Consider the following 10000-nt stretch of genomic DNA (forward strand, 5'->3'; position numbering starts at 1 on the left):
GCCTCCCTATTAACCTCTAGGTGGTTGCGCTCGTGACATCAAAAAGACCACTTTTTGAGGAGCAGTCACACTCGGAAAAAATTTCTTTCGTCAGGCAAAAGAACCAGAGTTCTCCGCGGCCATCCACTCCAACCTTGTCCGACTTTGAGGCACCAGGCTCGGCCACCCTCCGAGCCTTTTCCTTCCCTCTCCTGTTATGGTGCCTCCCTATTAACCTCTAGGTGGTTGCGCTCGTGACATCAAAAAGACCACTTTTTGCAGAGCAGTCACACTCGGAAAAAATTTCTTTCGTCAGGCAAAAGAACCAGAGTTCTCCGCGGCCATCCACTCCAACCTTGTCCGACTTTGAGGCACCAGGCTCGGCCACCCTCCGAGCCTTTTCCTTCCCTCTCCTGTTATGGTGCCTCCCTATTAACCTCTAGGTGGTTGCGCTCGTGACATCAAAAAGACCACTTTTTGCAGAGCAGTCACACTCGGAAAAAATTTCTTTTGTCAGGCAAAAGAACCAGAGTTCTCCGCGGCCATCCACTCCAACCTTGTCCGACTTTGAGGCACCAGGCTCGGCCACCCTCCGAGCACTTTCCTTCCCTCTCCTGTTATGGTGCCTCCCTATTAACCTCTAGGTGGTTGCGCTCGTGACATCAAAAAGACCACTTTTTGAGGAGCAGTCACACTCGGAAAAAATTTCTTTCGTCAGGCAAAAGAACCAGAGTTCTCCGCGGCCATCCACTCCAACCTTGTCCGACTTTGAGGCACCAGGCTCGGCCACCCTCCGAGCACTTTCCTTCCCTCTCCTGTTATGGTGCCTCCCTATTAACCTCTAGGTGGTTGCGCTCGTGACATCAAAAAGACCACTTTTTGCAGAGCAGTCACACTCGGAAAAAATTTCTTTCGTCAGGCAAAAGAACCAGAGTTCTCCGCGGCCATCCACTCCAACCTTGTCCGATTTTGAGGCACCAGGCTCGGCCACCCTCCGAGCCCTTTCCTTCCCTCTCCTGTTATGGTGCCTCCCTATTAACCTCTAGGTGGTTGCGCTCGTGACATCAAAAAGACCACTTTTTGAGGAGCAGTCACACTCGGAAAAAATTTCTTTCGTCTGGCAAAAGAACCAGAGTTCTCCGCGGCCATCCACTCCAACCTTGTCCGATTTTGAGGCACCAGGCTCGGCCACCCTCCGAGCCTTTTCACTCCCTCTCCTGTTATGGTGCCTCCCTATTAACCTCTAGGTGGTTGCGCTCGTGACATCAAAAAGACCACTTTTTGCAGAGCAGTCACACTCGGAAAAAATTTCTTTCGTCTGGCAAAAGAACCAGAGTTTTCAGCGGTCATCCACTCCAACCTTGTCCGATTTTGAGGCACCAGGCTCGGCCACCCTCCGAGCCTTTTCACTCCCTCTCCTGTTATGGTGCCTCCCTATTAACCTCTAGGTGGTTGCGCTCGTGACATCAAAAAGACCACTTTTTGCAGAGCAGTCACACTCGGGAAAAATTTCTTTCGTCTGGCAAAAGAACCAGAGTTTTCAGCGGTCATCCACTCCAACCTTGTCCGATTTTGAGGCACCAGGCTCGGCCACCGTCCGAGCCTTTTCACTCCCTCTCCTGTTATGGTGCCTCCCTATTAACCTCTAGGTGGTTGCGCTCGTGACATCAAAAAGACCACTTTTTGCAGAGCAGTCACACTCGGAAAAAATTTCTTTCGTCTGGCAAAAGAACCAGAGTTTTCAGCGGTCATCCACTCCAACCTTGTCCGATTTTGAGGCACCAGGCTCGGCCACCCTCCGAGCCTTTTCACTCCCTCTCCTGTTATGGTGCCTCCCTATTAACCTCTAGGTGGTTGCGCTCGTGACATCAAAAAGACCACTTTTTGCAGAGCAGTCACACTCGGGAAAAATTTCTTTCGTCTGGCAAAAGAACCAGAGTTTTCAGCGGTCATCCACTCCAACCTTGTCCGATTTTGAGGCACCAGGCTCGGCCACCGTCCGAGCCTTTTCACTCCCTCTCCTGTTATGGTGCCTCCCTATTAACCTCTAGGTGGTTGCGCTCGTGACATCAAAAAGACCACTTTTTTCAGAGCAGTCACACTCGGGAAAAATTTCTTTCGTCTGGCAAAAGAACCAGAGTTATCAGCGGTCATCCACTCCAACCTTGTCCGACGTTGAGGCACCGATGTCGGCCAAGTTCTGAGCGTTCCACCGCCGAATGCCACTGGTCCTCAACACAGCGGACTTCCAATCCAACCTTGTCCGACTTTGAGGCACCGAAGTCGGCCTCAGCCCGAGCCTTCCCCCGCCGACCTCACTGGAGCCCGCCATCCAGGGACCGGCGGAGGTCGCCCGCATGACCGCGGCAAAGTGTCTCAAAGTCGGGCACGACCGCTCGAGTCACCCGCCAACCCGGTCCGGGGCACCTCCAGGGACCGGCGGAGGTCGCCCGCATGACCGCGGCAAAGTGTCTCAAAGTCGGGCATGACCGCTCGAGTCACCCGCCAACCCGGTCCGGGGCACCTCCAGGGACCGGCGGAGGACGCCCGCATGACCGCGACAAAGTGTCTCAAAGTCGGGCACGACCGCTCGAGTCACCCGCCAACCCGGTCCGGGGCACCTCCAGGGACCGGCGGAGGACGCCCGCATGACCGCGACAAAGTGTCTCAAAGTCGGGCACGACCGCTCGAGTCACCCGCCAACCCGGTCCGGGGCACCTCCAGGGACCGGCGGAGGACGCCCGCATGACCGCGACAAAGTGTCTCAAAGTCGGGCACGACCGCTCGAGTCACCCGCCAACCCGGTCCGGGGCACCTCCAGGGACCGGCGGAGGACGCCCGCATGACCGCGACAAAGTGTCTCAAAGTCGGGCACGACCGCTCGAGTCACCCGCCAACCCGGTCCGGGGCACCTCCAGGGACCGGCGGAGGACGCCCGCATGACCGCGACAAAGTGTCTCAAAGTCGGGCAGGACCGCTCGAGTCACCCGCCAACCCGGTCCGGGGCACCTCCAGGGACCGGCGGAGGACGCCCGCATGACCGCGACAAAGTGTCTCAAAGTCGGGCACGACCGCTCGAGTCACCCGCCAACCCGGTCCGGGGCACCTCCAGGGACCGGCGGAGGACGCCCGCATGACCGCGACAAAGTGTCTCAAAGTCGGTCATGACCGTTCGAGTCACCCGCCAACCCGGTCCGGGGCACCTCCAGGGACCGGCGGAGGAGGCCCGCATGACCGCGACAAAGTGTCTCAAAGTCGGGCACAACCGCTCGAGTCACCCGCCAACCCGGTCCGGGGCACCTCCAGGGACCGGCGGAGGACGCCCGCATGACCGCGACAAAGTGTCTCAAAGTCGGGCACGACCGCTCGAGTCACCCGCCAACCCGGTCCGGGGCACCTCCAGGGACCGGCGGAGGACGCCCGCATGACCGCGACAAAGTGTCTCAAAGTCGGGCATGACCGCTCGAGTCACCCGCCAACCCGGTCCGGGGCACCTCCAGGGACCGGCGGAGGACGCCCGCATGACCGCGACAAAGTGTCTCAAAGTCGGGCATGACCGCTCGAGTCACCCGCCAACCCGGTCCGGGGCACCTCCAGGGACCGGCGGAGGACGCCCGCATGACCGCGACAAAGTGTCTCAAAGTCGGGCACGACCGCTCGAGTCACCCGCCAACCCGGTCCGGGGCACCTCCAGGGACCGGCGGAGGACGCCCGCATGACCGCGACAAAGTGTCTCAAAGTCGGGCACGACCGCTCGAGTCACCCGCCAACCCGGTCCGGGGCACCTCCAGGGACCGGCGGAGGTCGCCCGCATGACCGCGACAAAGTGTCTCAAAGTCGGGCATGACCGCTCGAGTCACCCGCCAACCCGGTCCGGGGCACCTCCGGGGACCGGCGGAGGACGCCCGCATGACCGCGACAAAGTGTCTCAAAGTCGGGCAGGACCGCTCGAGTCACCCGCCAACCCGGTCCGGGGCACCTCCGGGGAGCAGTGGAGGTCGCTCGCATGACCGCGACAAAGTGTCTCAAAGTCGGGCATGACCGCTCGAGTCGCCCGCCATCCCGGTCCGGAGCTCAACACTTTGTCGTTTTTTCCACTCCCTCCCCATTAACCTCTAGGTGGTTGCGCTCGTGACATCAAAAAGACCACTTTTTGCAGAGCAGTCACACTCGGAAAAAATTCGTTTCGTCTGGCAAAAGAACCAGAGTTCTCAGCGGGCTTCCAGTCCAACCTTGTCCGATTTTGAGGCACCAGGCTCGGCCACAGTCCGAGCCCATTCACTCCCTCCCCTGTTGTACTCGCTCCCTATTAACCTCTAGGTGGTTGCGCTCGTGACATCAAAAAGACCACTTTTTGAGGAGCAGTCACACTTAGGAAAAATCCGTTTGCGCTCACACCATCCCTCCCCATTAACCTCTAGGTGGTTGCGCTCGTGACATCAAAAAGACCACTTTTTGAGGAGCAGTCACACTTAGGAAAAATCCGTTTGCGCTCACACCATCCCTCCCCATTAACCTCTAGGTGGTTGCGCTCGTGACATCAAAAAGACCACTTTTTGAGGAGCAGTCAGACACCGAGGTTTTCTGGATTTATGTCCGTTTTCCTGGTTCTCTGACTCGGGCACCTTGTGACCGACATCCCCCCCTTCCCTGGTTCTATTTTGCCGATACTTTGGTGAGTTTTCTACCCGCAAACCAAGCCCCCCAAGCCCGCCGCCTGGTGGGGGAGCATGCCGCCTGGCCCGGTTCTATTTTAGGTCACTTTGGTGAGTTTTCTACCCGCAAACCAAGCCCCCCAAGCCCGCCGCCTGGTGGGGGAAGAGGCCCCCTGGTCCCGGTTCTATTTTAGGACACTTTGGTGAGTTTTCTACCCGCAAACCAAGCCCCCCAAGCCCGCCGCCTGGTGGGGGAAGATGCCCCCTGGTCCCGGTTCTATTTTAGGACACTTTGGTGAGTTTTCTACCCGCAAACCAAGCCCCCCAAGCCCGCCGCCTGGTGGGGGAACATGCCCCCTGGTCCCGGTTCTATTTTAGGACACTTTGGTGAGTTTTCTACCCGCAAACCAAGCCCCCCAAGCCCGCCGCCTGGTGGGGGAACATGCCGCCTAGCCCGGTTCTATTTTAGGTCACTTTGGTGAGTTTTCTACCCGCAAACCAAGCCCCCCAAGCCCGCCGCCTGGTGGGGGAAGAGGCCCCCTGGTCCCGGTTCTATTTTAGGACACTTTGGTGAGTTTTCTACCCGCAAACCAAGCCCCCCAAGCCCGCCGCCTGGTGGGGGAACATGCCCCCTGGTCCTGGTTCTATTTTAGGACACTTTGGTGAGTTTTCTACCCGCAAACCAAGCCCCCCAAGCCCGCCGCCTGGTGGGGGAGCATGCCCACTGGTCCCGGTTCTATTTTAGGACACTTTGGTGAGTTTTCTACCCGGAAACCAAGCCCCCCAAGCCCGCCACCTGGTGGGGGAAGAGGCCCCCTGGTCCCGGTTCTATTTTAGGACACTTTGGTGAGTTTTCTACCCACACTGCAGGTCCCCAAATGCCGCCATCTGGTGGGGGAACATGCCGCCTGCACCGGTTCTATTTTAAGTCACTTTGGTGAGTTTTCTGCCCACACTACGGGTCCCCAAATGCCGCCATCTGGTGGGGGAACATGCCGCCTGCACCGGTTCTATTTTAAGTCACTTTGGTGAGTTTTCTGCCCACACTACGGCTCCCCAAATGCCGCCATCTGGTGGGGGAACATGCCGCCTGCACCGGTTCTATTTTAAGTCACTTTGGTGAGTTTTCTGCCCACACTACGGGTCCCCAAATGCCGCCATCTGGTGGGGGAACATGCCGCCTGCACCGGTTCTATTTTAAGTCACTTTGGTGAGTTTTCTGCCCACACTACGGCTCCCCAAATGCCGCCATCTGGTGGGGGAACATGCCGCCTGCACCGGTTCTATTTTAAGTCACTTTGGTGAGTTTTCTGCCCACACTACGGGTCCCCAAATGCCGCCATCTGGTGGGGGAACATGCCGCCTGCACCGGTTCTATTTTAAGTCACTTTGGTGAGTTTTCTACCCACACTACGGGTCCCCAAATGCCGCCATCTGGTGGGGGAACATGCCGCCTGCACCGGTTCTATTTTAAGTCACTTTGGTGAGTTTTCTACCCACACTACGGGTCCCCAAATGCCGCCATCTGGTGGGGGAACATGCCGCCTGCACCGGTTCTATTTTAAGTCACTTTGGTGAGTTTTCTGCCCACACTACGGGTCCCCAAATGCCGCCATCTGGTGGGGGAACATGCCGCCTGCACCGGTTCTATTTTAAGTCACTTTGGTGAGTTTTCTGCCCACACTACGGGTCCCCAAATGCCGCCACCTGGTGGGGGAACTGCCGCCTAGTCCCGGTTCTATTTTAGGTCACTTTTCTCACTTTCTGACCCACAAATAATGCCCCAAATGCCGCCGCCTGGTGGGGGGAACTGCCGCCTAGTCCCGGTTCTATTTTAGGTCACTTTTCTCACTTTCTGACCCACAAATAATGCCCCAAATGCCGCCGCCTGGTGGGGGGAACTGCCGCCTAGTCCCGGTTCTATTTTAGGTCACTTTTCTCACTTTCTGACCCACAAATAATGCCCCAAATGCCGCCGCCTGGTGGGGGGAACTGCCGCCTAGTCCCGGTTCTATTTTAGGTCACTTTTCTCACTTTCTGACCCACAAATAATGCCCCAAATGCCGCCGCCTGGTGGGGGGAACTGCCGCCTAGTCCCGGTTCTATTTTAGGTCACTTTTCTCACTTTCTGACCCACAAATAATGCCCCAAATGCCGCCGCCTGGTGGGGGGAACTGCCGCCTAGTCCCGGTTCTATTTTAGGTCACTTTTCTCACTTTCTGACCCACAAATAATGCCCCAAATGCCGCCGCCTGGTGGGGGGAACTGCCGCCTAGTCCCGGTTCTATTTTAGGTCACTTTTCTCACTTTCTGACCCACAAATAATGCCCCAAATGCCGCCGCCTGGTGGGGGGAACTGCCGCCTAGTCCCGGTTCTATTTTAGGTCACTTTTCTCACTTTCTGACCCACAAATAATGCCCCAAATGCCGCCGCCTGGTGGGGGGAACTGCCGCCTAGTCCCGGTTCTATTTTAGGTCACTTTTCTCACTTTCTGACCCACAAATAATGCCCCAAATGCCGCCGCCTGGTGGGGGGAACTGCCGCCTAGTCCCGGTTCTATTTTAGGTCACTTTTCTCACTTTCTGACCCACAAATAATGCCCCAAATGCCGCCGCCTGGTGGGGGGAACTGCCGCCTAGTCCCGGTTCTATTTTAGGTCACTTTTCTCACTTTCTGACCCACAAATAATGCCCCAAATGCCGCCGCCTGGTGGGGGGAACTGCCGCCTAGTCCCGGTTCTATTTTAGGTCACTTTTCTCACTTTCTGACCCACAAATAATGGCAAAAAAAAATGCTTACAGCACCCAGTATTCCCAGGCGGTCTCCCATCCAAGTACTAACTGGGCCCGACCCTGCTTGGCTTCCGAGATCAGACGAGATCGGGCTCATTCAGGGTGGTGTGGCCGTAAGCGAGGGAAGCGCTTGTGAAATGCCCCAAAGTGTTGAAAATGTTCCCCAGGCCCCTGGTTCCCCATCCCCGCAGGAGGAGGCTCCCCAGGCCCCCTGGTTCCCCATCCCCGCAGGAGGAGGCTCCCCAGGCCCCCTGGTGCAGGAGGAGGCTCCCCAGGCCCCTGGTTCCCCATCCCCGCAGGAGGAGGCTCCCCAGGCCCCCTGGTTCCCCATCCCCGCAGGAGGAGGCTCCCCAGGCCCCATGGTTCCCCATCACCGCAGGAGGAGGCTCCCCAGGCCCCCTGGTTCCCCATCCCCGCAGGAGGAGGCTCCCCAGGCCCCCTGGTGCAGGAGGAGGCTCCCCAGGCCCCCTGGTTCCCCATCCCCGCAGGAGGAGGCTCCCCAGGCCCCCTGGTTCTCCATGCCCGCAGGAGGAGGCTCCCCAGGCCCCTGGTTCCCCATCCCCGCAGGAGGAGGCTCCCCAGGCCCCCTGGTTCTCCATGCCCGCAGGAGGAGGCTCCCCAGGCCCCCTGGTTCTCCATCCCCGCAGGAGGAGGCTCCCCAGGCCCCCTGGTTCTCCATCCCCGCAGGAGGAGGCTCCCCAGGCCCCCATGTTCTCCATGCCCGCAGGAGGAGGCTCCCCAGGCCCCTTGGTTCTCCATCCCCGCAGGAGTAGGCTCCCCAGGCGCCCTGGTTCTCCATCCCCGCAGGAGGAGGCTCCCCAGGCCCCCTGGTTCTCCATCCCCGCAGGAGGAGGCTCCCCAGGCCCCATGGTTCCCCATCACCGCAGGAGGAGGCTCCCCAGGCCCCCTGGTTCCCCATCCCCGCAGGAGGAGGCTCCCCAGGCCCCCTGGTTCTCCATCCCCGCAGGAGGAGGCTCCCCAGGCCCCCATGTTCTCCATGCCCGCAGGAGGAGGCTCCCCAGGCCCCTTGGTTCTCCATCCCCGCAGGAGGAGGCTCCCCAGGCCCCTGGTTCTCCATCCCCGCAGGAGGAGGCTCCCCAGGCGCCCTGGTTCTCCATCCCCGCAGGAGGAGGCTCCCCAGGCCCCCTGGTTCTCCATGCCCGCAGGAGGAGGCTCCCCAGGCCCCCTGGTTCTCCATCCCCGCAGGAGGAGGCTCCCCAGGCCCCCTGGTTCCCCATCCCCGCAGGAGGAGGCTCCCCAGGCCCCCTGGTTCTCCATGCCCGCAGGAGGAGGCTCCCCAGGCCCCCTGGTTCTCCATCCCCGCAGGAGGAGGCTCCCCAGGCCCCCTGGTTCCCCATCCCCGCAGGAGGAGGCTCCCCAGGCCCCCTGGTTCCCCATCCCCGCAGGAGGAGGCTCCCCAGGCCCCCTGGTTCTCCATCCCCGCAGGAGGAGGCCCCCCAGGCCCCTGGTTCCCCATCCCCGCAGGAGGAGGCTCCCCAGGCCCCCTGGTTCTCCATGCCCGCAGGAGGAGGCTCCCCAGGCCCCTGGTTGGGAGAGGGGGAAAAAGAGCAAAGTGTTTAAAAATGCCCCAAAGTGTTGAAAATGTTCCCCAGGCCCCTGGTTCCCCATCCCCGCAGGAGGAGGCTCCCCAGGCCCCCTGGTTGGGAGAGGGGGAAAAAGACCAAAGTGTTTAAAAATGCCCCAAAGTGTTGAAAATGTTCCCCAGGCCCCTGGTTCCCCATCCCCGCAGGAGGAGGCTCCCCAGGCCCCCTGGTTGGGAGAGGGGGAAAAAGAGCAAAGTGTTTAAAAATGCCCCAAAGTGTTGAAAATGTTCCCCAGGCCCCTGGTTCCCCATCCCCGCAGGAGGAGGCTCCCAAGGCCCCCTGGTTGGGAGAGGGGGAAAAAGAGCAAAGTGTTTAAAAATGCCCCAAAGTGTTGAAAATGTTCCCCAGGCCCCTGGTTCCCCATCCCCGCAGGAGGAGGCTCCCCAGGCCCCCTGGTTGGGAGAGGGGGAAAAAGAGCAAAGTGTTTAAAAATGCCCCAAAGTGTTGAAAATGTTCCCCAGGCCCCTGGTTCCCCATCCCCGCAGGAGGAGGCTCCCAAGGCCCCCTGGTTGGGAGAGGGGGAAAAAGAGCAAAGTGTTTAAAAATGCCCCAAAGTGTTGAAAATGTTCCCCAGGCCCCTGGTTCCCCATCCCCGCAGGAGGAGGCTCCCCAGGCCCCCTGGTTGGGAGAGGGGGAAAAAGAGCAAAGTGTTTAAAAATGCCCCAAAGTGTTGAAAATGTTCCCCAGGCCCCTGGTTCCCCATCCCCGCAGGAGGAGGCTCCCAAGGCCCCCTGGTTGGGAGAGGGGGAAAAAGAGCAAAGTGTTTAAAAATGCCCCAAAGTGTTGAAAATGTTCCCCAGGCCCCTGGTTCCCCATCCCCGCAGGAGGAGGCTCCCCAGGCCCCCTGGTTGGGAGAGGGGGAAAAAGAGCAAAGTGTTTAAAAATGCCCCAAAGTGTTGAATAATGTTCCCCGGCCTCCTGGTACCCCATCCCCGCATGAGGATGTCACCCAGGCCCCTGGTTCTCCAT

At 59.4% G+C, this 10000-nt stretch overlaps 1 non-coding gene across 1 annotated transcript; it reads right to left on the bottom strand.

The window, feature by feature from the left end:
* Positions 1-7427: 7427 nt before the first annotated feature.
* Positions 7428-7546, bottom strand: LOC148058581 (5S ribosomal RNA). Its single transcript, XR_015709712.1, has one exon. It is a non-coding gene; the product is annotated as a 5S ribosomal RNA (ribosomal RNA).
* Between the last annotated feature and the right edge of the window lie 2454 nt (positions 7547-10000).

This window comes from Callionymus lyra, unplaced genomic scaffold (assembly GCF_982586985.1).
Source record: "Callionymus lyra unplaced genomic scaffold, fCalLyr1.hap1.1 HAP1_SCAFFOLD_72, whole genome shotgun sequence".
Taxonomy (NCBI): Eukaryota; Metazoa; Chordata; class Actinopteri; order Syngnathiformes; family Callionymidae; genus Callionymus; species Callionymus lyra.